Genomic DNA, 15418 nt, shown 5'->3' on the forward strand with positions numbered 1-15418 from the left:
GCAACACACATCACATCAAAGGCTACTTTCAAGTGTAACTACTTGAGAATAAAGGACTATGAATAGGTGCGACAGGATTACCTACGGGATTATCTCAAAGATATAATTCCGTTCTCCCTCCTTTCCTTACATCTTCTCTGATAAAGGCTATCAAACGTTTTCACAACTTTCAAAAACATTTGTTGATAACCTACTGCAAATATTCTAACATGTTATTTAAGGGTTGACAAAATTATGTGGAAAAAATAACATTTTGAAAACATTAAAAGTATTCTTGTAGTGTATTTTTAAATAAAACTTTGTAAAACGTTTCAATGACCTTTATATAACAGGTTATTTAATGTAATGAAAACGTTCTTATCTAAACCCAAACCCAAAATATAACATGTTTAAATAGTTTTTAAAATATTTCTGTGTTTGCTGGGGAGCCAATTTTTTAATGCATTTTTGGTCAAAAGGTCCTCATATTTGGCCATTTTAGCCACAAAAGTGCCAATTTTTGCGAGCTTTGTATCATATTTCACTAGTTTAGCTTTAACCTGGCAAATTTTGTCGCGCGCTTTGCGCGCATTTGTACCATAAACTTAGTCGGTCTCCAAAAGGTGCTGAATTCACTATACCATAACAAAGTTTCACAAGCCCATCCCCCTCAATGTCAAAAAGAAATCTACGCCACTGTTCAGCACCAATTGAGATTAGCCATGGAGCAGGGTGGCAAGTCAGCCCCCCCCTGCTCAGTCGACAGATATATTGTGACAAAATTTACGATTTAGATCTTCCTTTTGGTCTATTTTAGAACCAAAATTAACCATATTCTGAAAAATGAGAGTAACTGTTATAACTCCAACCTTTCTATATATAAATAATATGAGTGCTGGGGCAGCTCATCTGATACCTGGAAAAAGCATAAAACGTCTGTACTGGATCAAAATTTAAAAAAATAAACCAAAATTTGTAAAAGGCCTGCCCTATGCATCTTCCTTTGGCACGATTCTAGGGTACATTGTCCTCAATTTGTTCATTTTAGAATTGAAATTGGAATTTTTACGCGCGCTTCGCGCACATTAATCCCAATAATGTTCTTTTAGTTGCAGATCAGTGGGACGATTTGGAAATTTTGCCTCCTGGCTCTATGACTCCGGTACATTGAAATAGCAAATTTTCGCTCGCTAAGCGCGCACTTTATCAATTTTTCGTCCTTTCCCGGTAAAGGAATTCTGGGGACAGCTTGAAAAAAAAATTGGGTTACAGTTGTGGGGTAGAGGGGTGTCTTCTATCTGAAAATCCAGAGGTGGAAATCTTGTTGCCATACCCATGGGTCATCAAAAGGTAAATCCGGATATATACCAGCACAGTCAGGTCGATCAGAAGTATAATACAGGCCTATTATAGGCCTGTGATGCATGAAGGCGGTTCCTCGGCCCAAAAGCAAGTGAAAACTACTGCCGGTCCACTGATATGCAGGGCCCGTCACATTTTTCACCAAAGTCAGTAAAGACGGATTCAATGCTCAACATCAACATGATCAATCCATGCATGCTTTATAGTAGGCCTAGTCCTAATTGCCAGTCACAAGTCTTATTAAGTGTCAGTGGACCAGTGTAACAATTTTGCAAATTCAGTTCGAGCCATTTTTTGTTGTTGAAAGCAATGATATAAATAGTGTAAAAATGATGCTTCAATTGGCCCTTTTTTGTGTGCAAATTTTCACAACTTCTGAGGGGTACTTAATAATTAGGCCTATAGTAATATGTAGTAAATTGTAACTTTTTCTAACTAACTTTTTGTACACAATAATAGTGTCAAAATCGCCCACCAAATGGCTTCAATTATGCCTTCATTTTGCAAACTTTATAAAGCAATAATTTATACCAAAAGAGTGAAAACTGGTCCACGAATGGCTTCAATTGGGCCGCCATTTCAAACATTTTCGGCTTTTTCAAACTAAAATTTTACACAATAATACGTCGGCCGTATCACATACTGACGTATTTGCAAAATACGCATTTCGAGAAAATCGAACTTGAAAATCTAGCGATTTTCATTTGCTGTATTATCTTGATTCAAATATTATTGTCGATTAAAACTAGGTTAACAGTAGTGCAAATATACCATATTTACAATATAATTCGCTTATCACTATCAGGGCATAACTTATTCTGCAAAAAATCAATATTAAATAAGATACGTCACTATGTGAAAAGGATTAATGTCAATTTCGCCGTTCAAATAACAAATACGTCGCGAAAAATACGTCAGTATGTGAAACAGTTGCGCAAATACGTTAGTATATGGAAAGGACAAAACAGCATTTTTGCCGTGCAATGACAGAGTCGCGCAAATACGTAGCGCAAATACGTCAGTATGTGAAACGGCAAATTCTTCAAATTGCAGATACGATATACTGGGCTTGCGCAGTATAGGTGATCGGCAAATACGTCGTTATGTGATGCAGACATTTAAATTAATTAATATCTTACTAATTACGCCACTTTGTGGCATGGTTATTGGTGAATATATAGAGTAGAACATAACAAACTAATATACCAATTTTCTCAAAAATGTTTAAAATGTCGAATATGTCAGTATGTGATACGGCCGAGTGCCAAAATGGTCCACCAAATAAGGTCTTCATTTTGCAAAAGTTTCTCACTTCTGAGGGGGCACATCCCCCTCAGACACCCGCCTGCGTCGCGCAAGCGTACCGGGAAGGCAGCTTCGCGGCAATATTGTAATTCAAAAAACAAACCTAATTTGCGCCCCCGGTCTACGAATTCCTGGATACGCGCCTGATAAACCCCATGTAACCTAAACACTTGCTTACAGACTAAAGCTTCCAGCTATGATTATAAAGCCCATGTAACCTAAACACTTGCTTACAGACTAAAGCTTTCAGCTATGATTATAAAGCTCGTGTAACATAAACACTTGCTTACAGACTAAAGCTTCCAGCTATGATTATAAAGCCCATGTAACCTAAACACTTGCTTACAGACTAAAGCTTCCAGCTATGATTATAAAGCCCATGTAACCTACACTTGCTTACAGAATGTAGCGTGGAAATAAAATCCCAAATGATACCTAGAATTGGCTTTCACATAAACACATTTTTAAATATCACAACATTCGTTGGGCCCCTTTTCATGGGACACCTCACCCCACCACCCACTATTACCCAACCACCCTACCTATTTATTCCACCACCCTACCACCACCACCCTTAGTACTCCACCACCCACTCAGTCTCCATCACATTTCACCCTACCCCACCACCACCTTACTCCCCAACCTACCCCATCATCCACTATTACCCAAACACCATACCCCAATCACCCTACCTATCACCCTTATCCCACTACCCACTATTAAACCATCACCCTACCCCATTACATCTCCACCCTACCACCCTTACTTCACCATCCACTATTACCGCTGCACCATACTCCATAGTCACCCTACCTACGCCACCACCCACTATTACCCAACCACCCTACCTATTTACTCCACCACCCTACCAACCACCACCCTTAGTACTCCACCACCCACTCAGTCTCCATCACATTTCACCCTACCCCACCACCACCTTACTCCCCACCCTACCCCATCATCCACTATTACCCAAACACCATACCCCAATCACCCTACCTATCACCCTTATCCCACCACCCACTATTAAACCATCACCCTACCCCATTACCTCTCCACCCTACCACCCTTACTTCACCATCCACTATTACCCCTGCACCATACTCCATAGTCACCCTACCTACGCCACCACCCACTATTACCCAAACACCCTACCTATTTACTCCACCACCCTACGACCACCACCCATGGTACTCCACCACCCACTCAGTCTCCATCACATTTCACCCTGCCCACCTTACTTCCCTACCCTACCCCACCACCCACTATTACCCAAACACCCTACCTATTTACTCCACCACCCTACCACCACCACCCTTAGTACTCCACCACCCACTCAGTCTCCATCACATTTCACCCTACTCCACCACCACCTTACTCCCCACCCTACCCCATCATCCACTATTACCCAAACATCATACCCCAATCACCCTACCTATCACCCTTATCCCACCACCCACTATTAAACCATCACCCTACCCATTACCTCTCCACCCTACCACCCTTACTACACCATCCACTATTACCCCTGCACCATACTCCATAGTCACCCTACCTACGCCACCACCAACTATTTTTCCCAATGCCCTACACCCAACACCCTGCCATTACCTCACCATCCTGCACCACCATCACCCTACACCCACCACCATACCCCATCACCAGCCTTACCCCACCACCCACTATTACCCTACCACCTATTGCTTGACCACCATACCCTACCCCTACTATTAGAACAATACCCACTATTACCCGATCATCCATTCAACAAACTTACCCCCACCACCCCAAAACCACCATTTATTACCCCACCACCCTACCCCATTATCTTATCATCCTACCACCACTATCCTTTCCCAACAACACAGTATTAACCACTACTTTATCACATAGTCACCCTATCCATCACTCTTACCCACCATCCACTATTACCCCACCACTTTATCCCATAGTCACCCTATCCATCACTCTTACCCAACCACACACTATTACCCCACCACTTTATCACATAGTCACCCTATCCATCACTCTTACCCAACCACACACTATTACCCCACCACTTTATCACATAGTCACCCTATCCATCACTCTTACCCACCACCCACTATTACCCCTCCACTTTATCACATAGTCACCCTATCCACCACCCTTACCCAACCACACAGTATTTCCCCACCACTTTATCACATAGTCACCCTATCCATCACTCTTACCCACCATCCACTATTACCCCACCACTTTATCCCATAGTCACCCTATCCATCACTCTTACCCAACCACACACTATTACCCCACCACTTTATCACATAGTCACCCTATCCATCACTCTTACCCAACCACACACTATTACCCCACCACTTTATCACATAGTCACCCTATCCATCACTCTTACCCACCACCCACTATTACCCCACCACTTTATCACATAGTCACCCTATCCACCACCCTTACCCAACCACACAGTATTTCCCACCACTTTATCACATAGTCACCCTATCCACCGCTCTTACCAAACAACACGGTATTACCCCCACCACTTTATCACATAGTCACCCTATCCATCACTCTTACCCACCACCCACTATTACCCCACCACTTTATCCCGTAGTCACCCTATCCACCGCTCTTACCAAACAACATGGTATTACCCCCACCACTTTATCACATAGTCACCATATCCATCACTCTTACCCACCACCCACTATTACCCCACCACTTTATCCCGTAGTCACCCTATCCACCGCTCTTACCAAACAACATGGTATTACCCCCACCACTTTATCACATAGTCACCCTATCCATCACTCTTACCCACCACACAGTATTTCCCCACCACTTTATCCCATTATTATGTTTTGATGGATCCAAGTTGTGATAATATTGGATCAAAAACATAATAATGATAAAATTGGATGCTTTACGCCCAATATTTATTGGTCTCGCTATGAGTTGTAAAATATTGGACCCGACTATGTCTCGTCCAATATTTTAAAATTCATAGCTCGACCAATAAATATGGGCTCAACCGATCCAATTTTATATCATAGTCACCCTATCCACCACTCTTACCAAACAACACGGTATTACCCCCACCAATTTATCACATAGTCACCCTATCCATCACTCTTACCCGCCACCCACTATTACCCCACCACTTTATCACATAGTCACCCTATCCACCACCCTTACCCAACCACACAGTATTTCCCCACCACTTTATCACATAGTCACCCTATCCACCACTCTTACCAAACAACACGGTATTACCCCCACCACTTTATCACATGGTCACCCTATCCACCACTCTTACCCACCACACAGTATTTCCCCACCACTTTATCACATAGTCACCCTATCCACCACTCTTACCAAACAACACGGTATTACCCCCACCACTTTATCACATGGTCACCCTATCCACCACTCTTACCCACCACACAGTATTTCCCCACCACTTTATCACATAGTTACCCTATCCACCACTCTTACCAAGCGACGATTTTGAAACCATTTTCATCAAGATCGGAGCACGTTTAAAATTTTTACACTTTAGAGGTCAATGCTTGACCTTTGACCTTTTTGGTAATAACTCATGAACGCCACATCCTAATCCTAGATAGGTAAAACTATACATTTTCTGAATCCATATGACCAGAGGGATACATTTATACATTAGTAATGTTTTCGACACAATTTGATGAAGTTTGAAAGTTGACCCCATGTTAAGTTTAATGACTTTTCCCCCACCCATGGGACAATATTTTATTTTGGGAATGACAAGTACCATGGGCACAGCTCACAATTTGGACATCACAATCCGAGTGAACTGATCAAGTTCTATATGAGAAGGACACTTTCTATCATGCAAGAGTACTGTATTCGACCTAATTAGTACCATGGTCCATGGGCACTTAAGGTTGGTCTTAACCTAAGTCCTTCTTTTATCTCAGGAGAAATTGGATATTTTACACAGTTAGTACCTCAAATATGTTCTCTTACTACATATCATGGATTATGGATAGGGGTATTATGGGGTATATGTAGTAGTAGGGTAAATACGCCGATTCTCGGTCACTTAAGAAACAACCCGCTCTATTTCTTGCGTAAATGATTATAAAAGTTAGCTATATGGGAACGTGTATTCCCCACAACATCCGGTTTAACATACCCTGCATGACATCTTCCATTGAACTTGTATTGGAAGTACAAGGTCAAAAGGTCAAAGTTGACGACAACGCCTATTCTCGGTCACTAAACTCCTATTCTCGGTCACCGTATAGTTTTTCTATACCTATTCTCGGTCATTCTCTTTGGAAGCCTGGTTGATAGGTATGATGCGGTTTTGATAACTTAAACGCATAATAAAAATACGCGTGCAGTATTCTCAGATATATTGACAAAGAGCGATCCTTTCAAAACGGTTTTTTGGCAAAAATTTTCGTACCATCCGATCGGGGTCCGAGGTGGACCTATTTTGTGGGAGCGCACAGCGGAATGCGGCGGCACACCCGACTAGTCCAGGAGCAAGATCACACAGGGCCCTAAATAAGGAGTTCGTTCACCCCACTACATACAAGGTTTGACACCATAGGTAGTTAGTATGGACCCTCTAGATCACTGCTAGGTAGGCAGTGGTCTCAAATTGTGGTAACACTTTTTTCTTTTTTTTTTTACATATGGACGTATAACCACATAAAATCACAAAAAATAGGGCAAAATTAAGGGGTAGGGGAGATATAAATCCCCATAACTCAACTTTTACTTATAATAATGAATTTATTTTGGTATGACTATGTAGCTAATTGATTGTTTTAACGTTCTAGTATTATTTGAAAGCAAACCTAGGTTTCATTAGATCATGATTGGAAGTGGCCAGTCCATACACTAGTGGAAAATCAGATTTTTCACAACAATGCGTAGGGTGGGTGTTTTTATGGCACTGGCTTCAAATTTTACTATTGTGCCAATTTCTATTTTCAAAATTAATTAAGCTCCATTTTTTAGTTTTGTTTTTAATGTCAAGCATATCTAGCATGTCTAGGCAAACAGTGATGTTGTGGTTCAAATATTTATATAAGTGCATGTTTGCGTGCATGTTGGTTTGTGTTGTGTAGGTTTGGGGTAGGTGGGGTGTGGGGGTGGGGGTGGTGTGTATAGGGTTCAGGGTTAGGTGTTTTACGTGTCTTTTAAGACACGTAAAACACCCCAACATATTATAAATATGTCACTCAGCTGAACTATATAAGTTCCATTAACAAAATTTGTTTGGTAAGTTACCATTCATATAATATTTTGAATATTTATATGTGCGGGGTGAGATCAACCACTGCTTGTCAGGAAAATAGACTGAAAATGTAAAAAATAGTTACTTTTCCACATGTAGCAGCGTGTGTAACAATATTAAGGGGTAGGGGAGATATAAACCATCATAACTCAACTTCAACTCATGATAATGAATTCATTTTGGAATTAATATGTAGCTAATTGATTGTTCAAATGTTTTAGTATTATTTTAAAGCAAAACAAACATTATTTGTCAGGTAGACATGGTAGATAGACATAAAATGTGAGAAAAGGTTAATTTTTCATGTATAACCATGTCAAATATGGTATTATTAAGGGTTAGGGGAAATAAAAACCACCATAACTCAAGCTTTACTCATAATAATGAATTCATTTTGGTATCAACATGTAGCTAATTGATTGTTTTAACTTTCCAGTATTATTTTTAACAGAAAAACCATCAGGTCTACATAAAGTGTGAACAAATGTCAATTTTCCAATGTGTAACAGTGTAAAATATGACAATATTAAGGGGTAGGGGACATACAATCCAATATAACTCGATGTTTATTCATTATAATTTATTCATTTTGGCATCAATACATAGCTATTTGGTTCTTGTAATCTTTTAAAGCAAAATGACCATTAGTTGTTAGCTGTATAAACTTAAAAATTTAAAAAAATATCAATTTTTCAAGTGTAGAAGCGTAAAATATGACAATATTAAGGGGTAGGGGGGCATACAAATCACCAAAACACAGGTCTTACTGATGAAAATGAATTCATTTTGGTAACAATATGTAGCTAATAGATAGTTCCAACTTTCTATTATTATTTTAAAAGCAATTAAACCATTAGTTGTCAGCTAGATAGACATAAAATATACGAAAATGTTAATATTACATGTCTAACAGCGTAAAATATGACAATATTAAGGGATAGGGGACATTGAAATCACCAAAACTCAAGTTTTGCGGATGAAAATGAATTCATTTTGGTATCAATATGTAGCTATTTGATTGTTCTCATTTTCTAGCATTATTTTAAAAGCATTTAAACCATTAGTTGTCAGGTAGTTAAACATAATATATGAGAAATATGTTAATATTCCATATCTAACAGCATAAAATATGACAATATTAAGGGGTAGGGGACATACAAATAACGAAAAACTCAAGTTTTGCTGATGAAAATGAATTCATTTTGGTATCAATATGTAGCTAATTGGTTGTTCTAACTTTCTAGTAATTATTTTAAAAGCAATTAAACCATTACTTGTCAGGTAGATATACATAAAATGTGAAAAAAGGGTTAATTTCCATGTGTAGCAACATAAAGTAATAACAATATTAAGGGTAGGGGACATACAAATCAAAGATGAAAATGAATTCATTTTGGTATCAATACCACTGCAGATCGATCAGTGGCGTAACTACGGGGGGGGCAACATACCTTAGGGGCGCCAAATTGACCAATTTAGCATCCAAGCGATGAAAGTCAAAATTGTTGCGCTACGGCCGAAAATTTTGCCTCCTTACCAGTTCCGGCCTTGATATTATTCCGACAGCCTGTCACTAATTCACAATCGATTTGAAACATTTATTGAATAGATTTTTTAATGTTGAGGTCCTACTCTGTTGTTCCCATAAAAACAAGCACGATTCACTTGAATTTAGTACCCACGAGAGGCTGATACATTTTGCTCAGGCGCTAGTTTTAACCGGAACTATACAAGGTTACACAATGCGGAAGGATTTAGTGTTGTGCCCCCTTGAAGAATAGCACAATAGCGCTAATAGCACGCGATAAGGTCTAGGTCATTTTAAGAATAGCACAATAGCGCTAATAGCACACCTCCAAGCGTACAAGAATTATTATTGCGATAATAAATAACATTATTGCGATAATAACGCGCTATATGCCGCCTAAGGCCAAAACAATTTCCAGAGCACAATAGCACTAATAGCACGCTATAAGGCCTAACCATTTTAAGAATAGCACCATAGCGCTAATAGCACGCTATAAGGTCTAACCATAAGAATAGCACAACAGCGCTAATAACACCCCTCCAAGTAATAGGATAACTCAAAAATAGCATAACCATGATAACTGCGCTAAAATTAACATTTAAAGCTATTTTTAATGTCCCTAATGGGTTTTTGTTAAGTCCTCAAAAAATAACACTGGCAATTGCACAGATAGCATATCCATGAAAATAGCGGTGCTATTTGTGCTAACATGTATATAAAGTAATGACAAAATTGCGCTAATAGCACGTGTAGGCCCGAGGAGATAGTGTATGTAATATGCGCAAGTCAGTTATAGCGCCTTTCTCGGTCCAGGGCAGGAACCATTTTTGCCGCCAGAAATGTGACATTGTTGACCCAATTTTTCCGACCGAAAAAGCTCGAAAATACGACAGGTTACGGGATGGGGTAACGGGTAGAGGAGGGGAGGGGCGGGTGGTCACAAATAATTTCTCCTCGCTCATTTGTATTCGACAAATGGCTATAGGCCTAATTTAAGCCTGCAGAGCAAAATGCAACACTTCTCATGTGCTCATGCATGATCATTTGTAGGACACATGGCAACAACAATGTCAACATAGCTCATACTAGGAACACTGACCGAGAATAGGAATGCCAACGGAATTCGTATGCCTATTCTCGGACACCCCTGTTTCTATGGGAATTTACATAAACTCAACACCAATCATTTGCTATGGTGTTATTTACGATGCAGGTGGATCAACTTGTTAAAATTACAGCTTTAAAATGCATGTACAATTTCGCATTACTGATTATATTACAATATCACCTCTTAAATGACGTCATTATTTTTTTCAAATGCCGATATTTCAGGTCACCATACAATCTCAAAATCTATCATTTGAGGTGAACTTGTGCTGCCGTGATATTAAAAAGTCACCAAAACCTGCAGCACCGGTAAGGCTAAATGATTCGTTCGGAAGACACGGCTGAAATTAAAGCAACGATCGTCAGCGGTTGTTCAAATCGCTAACTGACCGAGAATAGGCGTGTGACCGAGAATAGGCGTATTGACCCTATATATAGTAGTATAGCCATGTCTCCTACTAGAGCTATTCTCTTACTATGTTTGTAGTTAATCAAGCCATAAACCAATGTGCTCAAAACTCGCTCAGCAGCAATGAGCCAGTTGAAATCCATATTATCTCCCACTTTTGTACGCTTTTTATCGTCCTTTTGAAGGGAACAATCACATGGCCCAAGACAGCTGGATGAAACGGAGGGCCGGGGGGGTGGCTGGGGTCACATGACACATTTTTGGGTGGGTGTGCTCCTCCGGAATTTGGAGGTGGTGGTAAATTTTGACAGCGTGCGCGTAAAGGGAGGAGTTGTTTAATTTGGAGATGCTTACAATCAAAATCAAGGGTCTTTGTCATGATATTAATAGGGTTTCCGCGGTGTAACGCGGCGCGTTGTGCGGGGCTCGACGCGGTGAGCATTTGCGTTTGATTTTGGAGGAAGAGCTGCGCGAGGGGGAAGGAAGAAAATAATAATAAGATTGAGATGATTCAGAAAGAGCTGCGCGAGGATGGAGATGAATAAAGGACTCTAAGTCTAAGAATTATTGTAAAACTTAGCTTGATGGTGTGATATTATTGTGTGATTTCATAGTAACGGGATCATCGCGCAGCACCGGCAAGCACGTAACATGGTGGCAGCGAACGTAACATGTGATAATTGTGTGATTTCATAGTTTACTAAGAAGAGAAGCCGGCAAGCACGTAACATGGTGGCAGCGAACGTAACATGTGATAATTGTGTGATTTCATAGTTTACTAAGAAGAGAAGCCGGCAAGCACGTAACATGGTGGCAGCGAACGTAACATGTGATAATTGTGTGATTTCATAGTTTACTAAGAAGAGAAGCCGGCAAGCACGTAACATGGTGGCAGCGAACGTAACATGTGATAATTGTGTGATTTCATAGTTTACTAAGAAGAGAAGCCGGCAAGCACGTAACATGGTGGCAGCGAACGTAACATGTGATAATTGTGTGATTTCATAGTTTACTAAGAAGAGAAGCCGGCAAGCACGTAACATGGTGGCAGCGAACGTAACATGTGATAATTGTGTGATTTCATAGTTTACTAAGAAGAGAAGCCGGCAAGCACGTAACATGGTGGCAGCGAACGTAACATGTGATAATTGTGTGATTTCATAGTTTACTAAGAAGAGAAGCCGGCAAGCACGTAACATGGTGGCAGCGAACGTAACATGTGATAATTGTGTGATTTCATAGTTTACTAAGAAGAGAAGCCGGCAAGCACGTAACATGGTGGCAGCGAACGTAACATGTGATAATTGTGTGATTTCATAGTTTACTAAGAAGAGAAGCCGGCAAGCACGTAACATGGTGGCAGCGAACGTAACATGTGATAATTGTGTGATTTCATAGTTTACTAAGAAGAGAAGCCGGCAAGCACGTAACATGGTGGCAGCGAACGTAACATGTGATAATTGTGTGATTTCATAGTTTACTAAGAAGAGAAGCCGGCAAGCACGTAACATGGTGGCAGCGAACGTAACATGTGATAATTGTGTGATTTCATAGTTTACTAAGAAGAGAAGCCGGCAAGCACGTAACATGGTGGCAGCGAACGTAACATGTGATAATTGTGTGATTTCATAGTTTACTAAGAAGAGAAGCCGGCAAGCACGTAACATGGTGGCAGCGAACGTAACATGTGATAATTGTGTGATTTCATAGTTTACTAAGAAGAGAAGCCGGCAAGCACGTAACATGGTGGCAGCGAACGTAACATGTGATAATTGTGTGATTTCATAGTTTACTAAGAAGAGAAGCCGGCAAGCACGTAACATGGTGGCAGCGAACGTAACATGTGATAATTGTGTGATTTCATAGTTTACTAAGAAGAGAAGCCGGCAAGCACGTAACATGGTGGCAGCGAACGTAACATGTGATAATTGTGTGATTTCATAGTTTACTAAGAAGAGAAGCCGGCAAGCACGTAACATGGTGGCAGCGAACGTAACATGTGATAATTGTGTGATTTCATAGTTTACTAAGAAGAGAAGCCGGCAAGCACGTAACATGGTGGCAGCGAACGTAACATGTGATAATTGTGTGATTTCATAGTTTACTAAGAAGAGAAGCCGGCAAGCACGTAACATGGTGGCAGCGAACGTAACATGTGATAATTGTGTGATTTCATAGTTTACTAAGAAGAGAAGCCGGCAAGCACGTAACATGGTGGCAGCGAACGTAACATGTGATAATTGTGTGATTTCATAGTTTACTAAGAAGAGAAGCCGGCAAGCACGTAACATGGTGGCAGCGAACGTAACATGTGATAATTGTGTGATTTCATAGTTTACTAAGAAGAGAAGCCGGCAAGCACGTAACATGGTGGCAGCGAACGTAACATGTGATAATTGTGTGATTTCATAGTTTACTAAGAAGAGAAGCCGGCAAGCACGTAACATGGTGGCAGCGAACGTAACATGTGATAATTGTGTGATTTCATAGTTTACTAAGAAGAGAAGCCGGCAAGCACGTAACATGGTGGCAGCGAACGTAACATGTGATAATTGTGTGATTTCATAGTTTACTAAGAAGAGAAGCCGGCAAGCACGTAACATGGTGGCAGCGAACGTAACATGTGATAATTGTGTGATTTCATAGTTTACTAAGAAGAGAAGCCGGCAAGCACGTAACATGGTGGCAGCGAACGTAACATGTGATAATTGTGTGATTTCATAGTTTACTAAGAAGAGAAGCCGGCAAGCACGTAACATGGTGGCAGCGAACGTAACATGTGACAATTGTGTGATTTCATAGTTTACTAAGAAGAGAAGCCGGCAAGCACGTAACATGGTGGCAGCGAACGTAACATGTGATAATTGTGTGATTTCATAGTTTACTAAGAAGAGAAGCCGGCAAGCACGTAACATGGTGGCAGCGAACGTAACATGTGATAATTGTGTGATTTCATAGTTTACTAAGAAGAGAAGCCGGCAAGCACGTAACATGGTGGCAGCGAACGTAACATGTGATAATTGTGTGATTTCATAGTTTACTAAGAAGAAAGCCGGCAAGCACGTAACATGGTGGCAGCGAACGTAACATGTGATAATTGTGTGATTTCATAGTTTACTAAGAAGAGAAGCCGGCAAGCACGTAACATGGTGGCAGCGGAAAAAGTAAATCTACAGGTACGCCATTTCAAGAAATAGCCTAAGAAAGACTCAAAGAAATCACAAAGAAAACATCAACGAAGTTTTCGAAGAAAGAAACTGGAAAATTACCAAAGAAAACATCAACAAAGTTTTCGAAGAAAGAAACTGGATAATCGTCAAAGAAAACATCAACAAAGTTTTCGAAGAACGATACTTGAAAATCGACAAAGACGGTATCAAAGTCGGTAAAGACTATTAGTTCAGCTTTGAAGAAGAAACATTCAGTGAGCTAGCCCTAAGAAGAAAGAAGAAAGAAGAGGACGCAACTGAATAACTGTTGTATCGGAAGAAAGAAGAGGACGCAACTGAATAACTGTTGTATCGGAAGAAAGAAGAGGACGCAACTGAATAACTGTTGTATTGGAAGAAAGAAGAGGACGCAACTGACTGAATAACTGTTGTATTGGAAGAAAGACGAGGACGCAACTGACTGAATAACTGTTGCATTGGAAGAAAGAAGAGGACGCAGAGCTGAATAACTGTTGTATTGGAAGAAAGAAGAGGACACATGTTCGATTGGAAGAAGAGAAGAAATTACAGAGGAATTTCCAAAGACAAAGAAGAAAGAAGATATTAGCGTAGAAGAAAGAAGAGAAGAAGATAATACATATCATCGGTAAATATGTACATACAAATTTCACAGATGCTTAGGCTAGTAAAATTGTATAGTTAAGGCTCATATTTAGTTCAGTTCGTATCAAAAACAAAACATTGTAAATGTTGTAGTAATATTAGATCATTTTAAGGAAATTTATACTTCTGTAGTGTCAGTATACGCATGTAATATTAAGTCTATGTCGATTACATCAGACAGAGTTCTAAGATCGCACACAAGTATGTCTGTTGTGAGTCAAGAAGTTCAAGAACAGGTGGAAACACCTGAGGGAAATTCTTCATTTGAAATGCAAAAGTTTAAAATGGAGCTGGAGTCAAAAGAACGCATGCAAAAAGCAGAACTGGAATCAAGATCAAGGGAGCGGCAATTAGAACTTGAATCAAGGGAGGGGCAATTAGAACTTGAATCAAGGGAGCGGCAATTAGAACTTGAATCAAGGGAGCGGCAATTATAACTTGAATCAAGGGAGCGGCAATTAGAACTGGAATCAAGGGAGCGGCAATTAGAACTTGAATCAAGGGAGCGGCAATTAGAACTTGAATCAAGGGAGCGGCAATTAGAACTGGAATCAAGGGAAAGGATAGAGTTAAAGAAATTGGAAGTGCAAGAAAAAACTAGTAATAGTACC

The sequence above is a fragment of the Amphiura filiformis genome, chromosome 2, assembly GCF_039555335.1.
Source record: "Amphiura filiformis chromosome 2, Afil_fr2py, whole genome shotgun sequence".
NCBI classification, from domain to species: Eukaryota; Metazoa; Echinodermata; class Ophiuroidea; order Amphilepidida; family Amphiuridae; genus Amphiura; species Amphiura filiformis.